The sequence below is a fragment of the Gobius niger genome (genome assembly GCF_951799975.1).
Source record: "Gobius niger genome assembly, chromosome: 11".
In the NCBI taxonomy this organism is placed as follows: domain Eukaryota; kingdom Metazoa; phylum Chordata; class Actinopteri; order Gobiiformes; family Gobiidae; genus Gobius; species Gobius niger.
In genome coordinates, this window is record NC_136862.1 from 1851516 (window position 1) to 1862718 (window position 11203).

The window sequence follows — 11203 nt, forward strand, 5'->3', positions numbered from 1 at the left end:
TCTTTTTTTTGTCACATTTTTTGTCAGTTAATGGTCAAATCTTTTTTTTTTTTTTGTCTTTTTTTTTTGTCTTTTTTTTCCAGAAGCTTTTGGATTGGGGTAAAGCCAAACTGGAGAAAATGTGCTCGGTTCAGGCGGGAGTTAAGGGGTTAAAAGAAAAGCATCTAAAAACAAAAACGCGCAGGAAAAGCAACAAAAAAGTGACAAAAACACAACAAAACGTGACGACAAAGCGATGAAAAAAACAATGAAAAAGCAACAAAAACATGACAAAAATGCAGCGACACCGTGACACAAAGTTACCGTGACTTTTCTAGATTTTATCTTTCAAATGAGGCGTTACAGTGTTGCTCTCCAGTCAAGAAGCTTTTAGATTTGGGCAAAGCTGAACTGGAGAAAATGCTCTGGGTGAAGGCGGGGGGTCAGAGGTTCACATGTGTATTTGTGGAAGTGTCACATTTACGCTGATTTGGACCAGACTGACCAGAGTCCAGGGCTGGTTTTCAGTCCCAGTCCGGCCCTGGGCACTAACGGGTGTGTTTTCCTCCTCGTCTGTCTGTTCGCGGCGCCTCCTGACCTCTGACCTCTGACCTCTGACCTCTGACCGGCAGCAGCAGCAGATATGAGTCACTGATGGTGATTCTGCTCGGATTATCATCGTCTGACATTTCGCTCCTGAGGAAACGTCCACGTGAAGCTCCCGTCACGCGGTCAGCGCCGGACCTGACATGGAGAGAGAATCCCCCCTGCTGGAGGAGGGACGGCGAGGACGAGCTGTTCGACGTACGGAAGCCTGCAGTTTATTCACAGATCCATCATGACGGCAGCGACTCCATCTTTGGATCGAGCTTCAGTTTACAGCGGGTTCGTCATACGTGATCTGATACCATGATGCGATTGGTTATGGTCTAGGGACGCACCGATACCACTTTTTCTAAAACCGATACGAGTACTTGGTGTACTAGGCTGCATAGTCTATTTACACGCCATATTTTTTCAACATATCTACACGACTCATGTGATTGGTATTATCAGAGGCCAAAACGGAGAATTTGTTTGAGACACTACAATAACGATCTATTCTGACGTGCACATCAAAATTCTATATACTGTACATGACTCAATCTTTGAGCAAAGTAGCTTCTACTGACAGAAATGACCGGGACAGAGTGAACCAAGTGCCTCTTTTTACAGCAGCTACAATCAATGCAATTACTACCAAATCCAAAATGGGTAAATCAGCATTATTTTTCTCACTCACCTCACATTGTTGGCGGGGCAGCAGTGTCGGTGGGCTAAGGCTCAGTCGTGGAAGAGCAAGGGTGGGGACGGCCTCGCTCTTCAAACGGAGAAGACTAGCATAGCCCAGTTCAACCTCCATGAAGTTGGCGAAGGAATCAGCACGTAAAATGGTCTTTGCAAACTCCAGCGTGAGCAGGGAGTTCGCAGTCTCCCCCCAAGCCAATGGCGGGGGCGCGTCCACTGGCGCCTAATTTCTAAGTTCTGCGGAAACCTGTGCAAACCTACAGAACTGTGGCACCCCACTACGCTACACTTCCTCCCCATCCTAACACAGTACAATTAACACCTAACAATTAAATTATACACGATAGACCACTAAAAGCAATACTAACAAACGCCCTAAGCTAAATTGAGCTAACTAATCTAACAATAAAAGCAACTAGTGACTACAACTACAATATTCAACAACTAACACTACTAAAACTATACAATTATCTATAATAAACAAGCTATCCTAATAAAATCTACCTAAATGCTATGATAACTAATCGCAAACCTGACAATCGATGAAAATATTCTCTCGTTATTCCAACACCAACTCGCTGTGGGGGCGTGAGCGAGACTGAGCCTTTTATAGCCCAGAGCGGCAGAGCCCGTGACATCATCTCTCTCCTCCTGACATCATCTCTCTCCCCTCCGCTAATTGGGCGCCGAATTCAAAAAATCAAATGCAGTACCGACAGTTCGCTGCAGATGGCGCCACACAGACGGTTTGGGACACAAAGACAGGATTTCAACAAATATGCACTAAATTGTTAAAATAGTGACATATACACGTAGGCAGCACTATAAGATACCCATTTATACAACTTAGCTAGAAAAAAAAGTTGATTTTGGGGTTAGTTGTGATTTAAGTACTCGCCGATACCGAATACCGATACGAGTACGAGGCATTTTCTTCAACATTCTTACTTTTTTCACAGCAGATTGGTTTGTAATTAGTAAATTTACTCATGTACATTTCCTTAAGTAAAGTCGGCGACACATTTAAGAGCAGTTATATTAGAATTGTGCTGATGCCATTTATTTATTCAGTTTATTTTCATTCAATATAATTCTTCATTTTTACGTCTCTGTCCATCACAGACAGAAAAGCCCATGTCCTAAAGCTCCCAATGCCTGAGCTTTATTCATGTATGTGTTTTTATTCAACAATAGTATTGAGATGTTCCTTAAATGGTCTCTTTTCGTCTTTACTTCAGCTCCTGTAGATTTTCTCGTGTGTTTGTAGTAACTTAGCGAGAAGCTACAGCGTTTTCATTGTTCTGCTGCAGCTCATTTTCCCTCAATATAAACATGCTGTATGTCTTTAATCTGGATTTTCTGAGGACTTTTTAGTCGCTGGGTTAGTTTTTCAGATGAATAAACCCCTGGGCTTAAAACGGCGTCAGAATGGCCCAAACTGTTAGCCACGAGTTAGCAACGTTAGCCTGTATGTTGTTTAAACCAACCTTTGTAAGATTTAGCTTTTTTCAGGAGGAAAGGTTTTGCAGGAAGGAGAATCTGCAGAAACTTGCTTTAAAGCAGTACAAAGTAACGTGTTTACCTTAATAAACCCCCCCCCGTCGTCCCTGTGGGGGTGATACAAGTGTTAAAGGGATGATTGGAGGGTCTTTCATCGCCCCCTGGTGTCTCTGGACAGAAAACCATGTTTGCAACTTGACTGACACCAGACCGGAGAAAGCAATACACACTAATGAAATCACGAAGAAGAAGCTAACATGCTAACGGGCAAAGCTAACTGCGGGCTAACGTCACTTTAAACAGTATTTACAGCCAGGTTTGAGTGAAAAAAATATTTCCGTTGTATAATTGGATGCACAGTAACCCTCTCTCCCTTCACCTCATGTCAGTGTAGTATTTACTCTCCAAGACGATTAATAAATTAAAAAATCGTAACTTTCTACGACACCTGCAGTTGCGCTTATGGCCTCTAGGGGGAAGAGTTACTTAGTACTGCTTTAACCAAAGTTTGTCCACATTCAGCCCCTGGTTGTGAGGACGCTGCTCCGGCAGGGGGGGGCGAGTGAAGACCAGGGCTGGTGCTGAGCGGGATCAGAGTCTAAGGGAATTTATAAACTCACCTCAGTGTGTGTCATACTGTGTAGAGGCGCCCCCTGGTGGTGAAAAGGCTTTACAGCGGAGTCAGGATTCAGCTGAGAGTGATCATTTAGAGGAAAACTGCTCCGGATAATGAGAAACAAATGAATAATAAAAGTATCAGTGAAAACATCATAAAATGAAGTCACTGAACATTTAACCTCTTAACTCCCGCCTGAACCGAGAGGATCTTTTTCCTCACATCACATTTTTTTTCCAGCGTTTTTTGTTGTGTATTCAACTCATTTTTGTAACTTTTTGGTCAATTTTTGGTCATTTTTTCGTCATTTTTTCAATCAAATTTTCGTCAATTTTTTGTCATTTTTTCGTCAATTTTTTGTCAATTTCTTATGACATTTTTGTCACATTTTCATCATTGTTTTCGTCTCAGTTTTGTTGCTATTTTCACACCTTTTTTCCAGAAGCTTTTGGATTGGGGTAAAGCCAAACTGGAGAAAATGTGCTTGTCGGTTCAGGTGGGAGTTAAGGGGTTAAAAACAGAAAAGCTTGAATCTACGGAGCCCTGGAAGTGACATCAGACAAAAAAATTGTGGGGGGTGAAAAATCTCGTTCCCCCCGAGATAATTTGTGGTGTGAAAAAAAAATATACTGTATAAACATTTTTGTAATTCTTAAAAATATATATATTTTCTTCACCCCACAATTTTTTTGTCTGACGTCACTTCCAGGGCTCCGTATTTTCAAGCTTTTCTCTTGTTAATGCAAAATTTGAACAACTGCAGCCTGAAAACTCAGTATCAGAGACAAAAGGCGTTTTCTACAATGACAAAGGGACTGATATTTAATTTAGCTTCTGTGAGTCTAATCTAATAACGAGGCTGGAACTGCCTGAGCTTTGTTCTTGTCTTGGACACATTCCCGTCTCCCTGAAGGATCCGCCCACAGTATAATCACTTTGCTTCTCAGAAACACGGCCTCGCGGGAGAATAAACCGTTTACAAACACGGCTCTGAGGTGGATTTACTCTGTTACCCACTTCCTCTGCACTCGCACAGCTTTGAGTAATCTCTGAGTCTTCCCCCGTGGCTGGAGTGGGAGCTCTGACCTAAAACAGCTGCACAGCGAGGGGGAGCAAGAGGAGAATATAGTTATGAAGACCTGTGCAGAGTAAACCGCTCCCTAACCTCTTAACCCCCGCCTTAACCAAGTTCAGCTTTACCCAAATCTAAACACAGACACTCGTTTGTACCGTAATCAAAAAGCTTCCTGGGGAAAAAGCACCAAAACAGCCACAAAAAATGAGAAGAAAACAAGGATGTAAACGCAACAAAAATGTGACAAAAACTCAACAAAAAAAGTGAAAAAAATCAACAAAAAAATGACAAAAATTCAACAAAAAAGTGAAAAAAATCAACAAAAAAATGACAAAAAATCAACAAAAAAGTGAAAAAAATCAACAAAAAAATGACAAAAAATCAACAAAAATGTGACAAAAAAGTGACAAAAATTCAACAAAAATGTGACAAAAAAGTGACAAAAATGTGACAAAAAAGTGACAAAAATTCAACAAAAAACTGACCAGAATTCAACAAAAATGTGACAAAAATTCAACAAAAATTAGACAAAAAAGTGACAAAAATTCAACAAAAATGTGACAAAAATTCAACAAAAATGTGACAAAAATGTGACAAAAATTCAACAAAAATGTGACAAAAATTCAACAAAAATGTGACAAAAAAGTGACAAAAATTCAACAAAAAAGTGACAAAAATTCAACAAAAGTGACAAAAAAGTGACAAAAATTCAACAAAAATGTGACAAAAAAGTGACAAAAATTCAACAAAAATGTGACAAAAAAGTGACAAAAATTCAACAAAAATGTGACAAAAAAGTGACAAAAATTCAACAAAAAAGTGACAAAAATTCAACAAAAATGTGACAAAAATTCAACAAAAATGTGACAAAAAAGTGACAAAAATTCAAAAAAAAATGACAAAAATTCAACAAAAATGTGACAAAAATGTAAAAAAAAAAGAACGAAAATAAAAACCATACAAAAGGTGACACAACACAGCAACAACGTGAGGAAAAAGATCAGTTTTGTGGGTCTTAGCTTTCAAATGAGGTGTTACACAGGCCTATATAACAGCAGGTTAATTTATCTTTTGTGAATCTAATCTAATAAAGAGGCTGGAACTGCCTGACGAGTCATTTTTGGAGCTTTTTTCTTGTTTTGGACACATTCCCGTCAGAGTAAACCACTCCCTAACCTCTTAACCCCCGCCTTAACCAAGTTCAGCTTTACCCAAATCCAAACACAGACACTCGTTTGTTTCTCAGTTTCAGATTTTAATCCTTAAATCACACAAACATTTGCAGAGAAGCTTCACTTTTATCGTTTCTTCGCCGCAGAAGCTCCTCCTCCCGGCGCGACGTCGTGGAGTGGTTTTGCCCAATCACAGCCCAGTGCAGGTCGGAAGCAGGAAGTGAAGCGTCCGTCGTGAAAGCCCGTCCGCCATTTTGGCTCCGGCTTCCGAATCACAAAATAAAATCTTAAAGTGTGGTGAAAAAACGGAAGACAGTTTCCTGATCCGACACAACGCTCGCCGAAAGTGAGGCGGCTCCGACAGGTGGCACGAGGCTGATCCGATACCGATTACACCGATACCAGCCGATACCAGCCGATACCAGCCGATACTTTCATCAGCCATCAATGAATCGTTTACATCATTTTGAAATATTAGATCAGATCATTTGCCGCTTCTGTCGCCCACACAGGAAATGCCCATATTTGGATTACAGCGTCATCTCGGTCACGGCCTTTCCTGCTACACGTGGATACCAAACAGGTCAGTATTTGTGAATGAATAAGCGCGACTTTTTCAATTTTCTAAAAAAAAATTTTTATCAATGAAAAAAAAAAAAGCAATAGCCAGTATCGGTCGATATCGGATCGCTTGTATCGTTCGATATCAGAGTGCTCGGTATCGGCCGATATCGGAGCGCTCGAAATCGGTCGATATCAGATCGCTCGGTATCGGTCGATATCGGATCGCTCGGTATCGGAGCGCTTAGTATCGGTCGATATAGGATCGCTCGGTATCGGAGCGCTTAGTATTGGTCGGTATCGGAGCGCTCGGTATCGGAGCACTCGGTATCGGTCGATATCGGAGCGCTCGGTATCGGAGCACTCGGTATCGGTCGATATCGGATCGCTCGGTATCGGAGCGCTTAGTATTGGTCGGTATCGGAGCGCTCGGTATTGGTCAAAATCGGAGCACTCGGTATCGGTCGATATCGGATCGCTCGGTATCGGAGCGCTCGGTATCGGAGCACTCGGTATCGGTCGGTATCGGAGCACTCGGTATCGGTCGGTATCGGAGTGCTCGGTATCGGTCGGTATCGGTCGGTATCGGAGCAGCCGAACAAAAGAAAAACTGATACAATTCAAGTAAAGCCATTTAAAAAAATCCCCAAAACAAGAATCATCTGTACAAAAGATCAAACCCGTCGATTCATTTCCCGATGATTAAAAATTACATTCAACATTTGGCCGACGATGGAAGCGAGCGAGAGCGGAGGTCAGTGACATCACCGATTCATCACCGATTTATCACCGATTTATCACCGATTCATCAACAGAACTAAATCAACACGGGGAAGATTAATGCAAGAGCAGACGGTGGAGAAAGTAACTCCATAACCAGGTTCTACGAGCAGCAGGTCAGATGTTAAAGTGAAGGATCGAAGAGTCTTTCCCTCAGGATTCACATTTTAATCTTTATTTAAAGCCGGACTCTGCAGGTGAAACACGTTCATGCAGATGTTTCAAAGTGAAGCTTCTGTTGTGGAGCCATTTTGTTTTGATCTAAAAATAACACATTGTGAGATATTTTCAGCAAACAAAAGGCTTATTTTAAATACAATAATCATTTTCCTGGAGAGATTAATTATCTCACCTAATTAGGCTTTAATCTGCTGTTACTTCAGATAAACTCTTCATTATTATAATAATATTATTATTGTGACGTCACACTTATCCCTCACTAATGAACCAAGTGTCTCCAGTTTGGCTTTACCCAAATCTAAAAACTTCTCCCCTGGAGCTCACAGAGAAACGGCTCATGTGAAAACGAAGACTAACAATCTTTCTGGTGTTGTTGCCGTGATGTCGTCTTCTTCACATTATTTTTTCATCTCTTTTTGGACTCGTTTTGAGGATTTTTCCATCTTTATTTGGACTCGTTTGGGGGATTTTTTCATCTCTTTTGGGGGATTTTTTCATCTCTTTTTGGACTCGTTTTGTGGATTTTTCCATCTTTATTTGGACTCGTTTTGAGGATTTTTCCATCTTTATTTGGACTCGTTTGGGGGATTTTTTCCATCTCTTTTGGGGGATTTTTTCATCTCTTTTTGGACTCGTTTTGTGGATTTTTCCATCTTTATTTGGACTCGTTTTGAGGATTTTTCCATCTTTATTTGGACTCGTTTGGGGGATTTTTTCATCTCTTTTGGGGGATTTTTTCATCTCTTTTTGGACTCGTTTTGTGGATTTTTCCATCTTTATTTGGACTCGTTTTGAGGATTTTTCCATCTTTATTTGGACTCGTTTTGGTGGATTTTTTCATCTCTTTTTGGGGATTTTTTCATCTCTTTTTGGACTCGTTTTGGGGATTTTTTCATCTTTATTTGTCACGTCTTTCTTATTTATTTGTCTGTCTTTCGTGGCTTTGCTTGACACTTTTTGACAGTATTTCGTTTTTTTGACTTCCACTTTTTTGACTTCCACTTTTTTGACTTCCACTTTCTTTAAGAAGCTTTGTAGATTTGTTTTTTCACCTGCAGCGTCTCGACTTGAAAAGCTGCTTTTTCTGAAACAAAAAGTGTGAAATCCCATAATCTGCGTCTGCATTAAGTCACATGACCCTCCGCTTTGTGTCTGATCGACTAGAAAATAATAAAGTCACATGACCCTCCGCTTTGTGTCTGATCAACTAGAAAATAATAAAAAATAAACCATTTTAGTCATAAATACAGCATATTAATATCATTATTTACACAGAATTATTGGATTTCAGGAAGTTCCCGACGAAACCTCAGGATCGTTTTACATTTGACAGTTTCACAGGAAAAACAACAAAGTGCAGGAGGAGAACGTCTCGGACAAGAGCGAAAAACAAAAACACAGAAGACGAAAGAGGAAAAAGAACATTTCAGAAAAAGGAAACGGAGAAAAAAGGCTTGATTTTCAGGCGTCAAACGATATTTGTGTGATAAGTTATTTTAATAGTTTATCTCCAATGTCAAGAAATTTGGAAAAATGTGGAAGAAAAAAGTGGGAGAAAAGTGGGGGGAAATAGAAAAAAAAAATTGAAAACATTTTGGAAAAAAATAGGTAAAAAATGTGGGGAAAAAATAAATAAATAAATAAAAAATTCTTTAAAATTGGCGGAAAATGTGGAAAAATCACGGAATATATTGGGGGGAAAATAGAAAACAATTGGGGGAAAAAGTAGGGAAAATTTGGGGAAAAAAATGTGGGAACATTATAGGAAGAAAAATAATTGGGAAAATTTAGAAAATAAAAATGTGAAAAAAATAAAATAGGAAAAAATAGAAAACAACTGGGGTAAAAACCAAGGAAAATTTGGGGGGAAAATGGTGGGAAAATTAAGACAAATAATTTGGAAAAAAATAGGCACAAAATGTGGAAAAACTGAATATATGGGGGAAAAATTAGGGAAATTTGGGGCAAATTTTGATTTTTTTTTTTTTTTTTAATTGGCGGAAAATGTGGGAAAATCAAGGAATATATTGGGGGGAAAAGTAGAAAACAATTGGGGAAAAAACTAGGGAAAATTGGGGGGGAAAAAAGTAAAAAAAAAAAAAAAAAAGGACACAAATAAATTGGAAAAGAAAAATAGGGACAAAATGTGGAAAAAAATGAATATATGGGAAAAATTTGAAAACGATGGGGGAAAAACTAGGGAAATTTTGGGCAAATTTAGGAAAAAAAATGTGGAATAATGTAGGAATATATTGGAGGAAAAATAGGGAAAATTGGGAAAAGTGAGAAATAATTTGGAAAATTTAGAGAAAAAAAAATGTGGAAAAAATTAAATAGGAAAAAATAGAAAACAACTGGGGTAAAAAAAAAAACTAAGGAAAATGGTGGGAAAATTAAGACAAATAGGGACAAAATGTGAAAAATAAAATAAAATTAGAACTAAGAAACACTGGGGAAAAATGAGAAAACGATTGGAGGACAAGTAGGAAAAATAATAAGGAAAATTTAGAAAATAAAAAAGACTCGAATTGACTTTTTTGTAACTGTTTGTTTGACGAGACCTGAAAATAAAGCTGTGTTTTTCTTATGGTGGAACCGTTTATATCAATCATAAAAACAGGAGGAAAAACAAACAGAAGAGGAAGAACTGAGGCGTTTGTGGGTAAGGCCAGAGAGAGAGAGAGCGAAAGAAAAGAATCAAACCGGCGTAGATTCAATACTGACGAAGAGGATGAAGATTAAAAGTGCAGAGTGAAGCAGAGCTGATATTTTTCTCAGGTCGGATCTGGGACTTCAGGCTCCGGAAGTAAAGATTCACATTCACTTTCCCATTTAGCTTTTCTGTTCCTTTTTCATTAAGTTATTGCTAAACACTTTCAGGCTCAGAATCATGAGTGTGAAAGTGGAGCTGCGAGGCCCCCCGGTGGCCGGCGTCAGAACAGCCGTCACTTTAGGCTGAGTTACTTCTTTTTGCCGCAGATGAACCTGGAAGAAACGGCTTAATTCGAGAACGTCCGAACGTCTGAGAATCTTTACTTTCGGAAACGGCAGCGAAACAAAACCTGGAGACAAGTCGTGATATGATAATCCTAATTTAACTTTAGAACAACATGTTTTTAATTATTATAAGTGCAAATTACTTTATTCACCGGCGGATTTTTTTTAAGGAGTCAAAATCACTCAAATTAAAACGCCAAATATTCGCAATTTTAATCATTTCACTTCAAGATGCGATTGACCTTTCGCAGAAGCCCCGCCCCCTGAGCAACCGAGCGATGTTTTTAGGGACTTTCTCGAAAACGAAACAGTCAGAAATGAATCGCCGGGACCGGTAACAAAAGCTCCTCAATATAAATATGTTTTGATTTGGAAAATACTATTGAGGAAACTTTTAAAATGATAAATACTGAGCCTGACAGGACTGTAGCCGATGTGTGGTTTGTATCCTGATCTCTCGTCATGTCAGCGCCCTCTGCTGGACACCTGTGGAATTATTTTCCTGTGGCTGGAGTGAGCTTTCCGGTAGTTTCTTTAACCTCTTAACTCTCGCCTGAACCGAGAGGATCTTTTTCCTCACGTCGTCACATTTTTTGTCCATCATTTTTTTGTTGGGTTTTCAACTCATTTTGGTAACTTTTTGTCATTTTTTGGTCAATTTTTTTTGTCAATTTTTGTCCAATTTTTGTGATTTTTTCGTCAAATTTGTATCAAATTTTTGTCACATTTTTGTCATTTTTTGGTCACATTTTTGTCATTTTTTTGTCACATTTTTATTAATTTTTTGTCATTTTTTATCAAATTTTTTGCCACATTTTGTCACATTTATGTCATTTTTTTGTCACATTTTTGTAATTATTTCGTCAATTTTTTTGTCATTTTTTGTCACATTTTGGTCATTTTTTGTCACATTTTTTGTCATTTTTTGTCAAATTTTAGTCACATCTTTGTCATTTTTTTTGGTCAAATTTTTGTCACATTTTCGTCAATTCTTTGTCAATTTCTTGTGACATTTTTGCCACTTTTTTTATCAATTTTTCCTCAATTTTTGTTAAA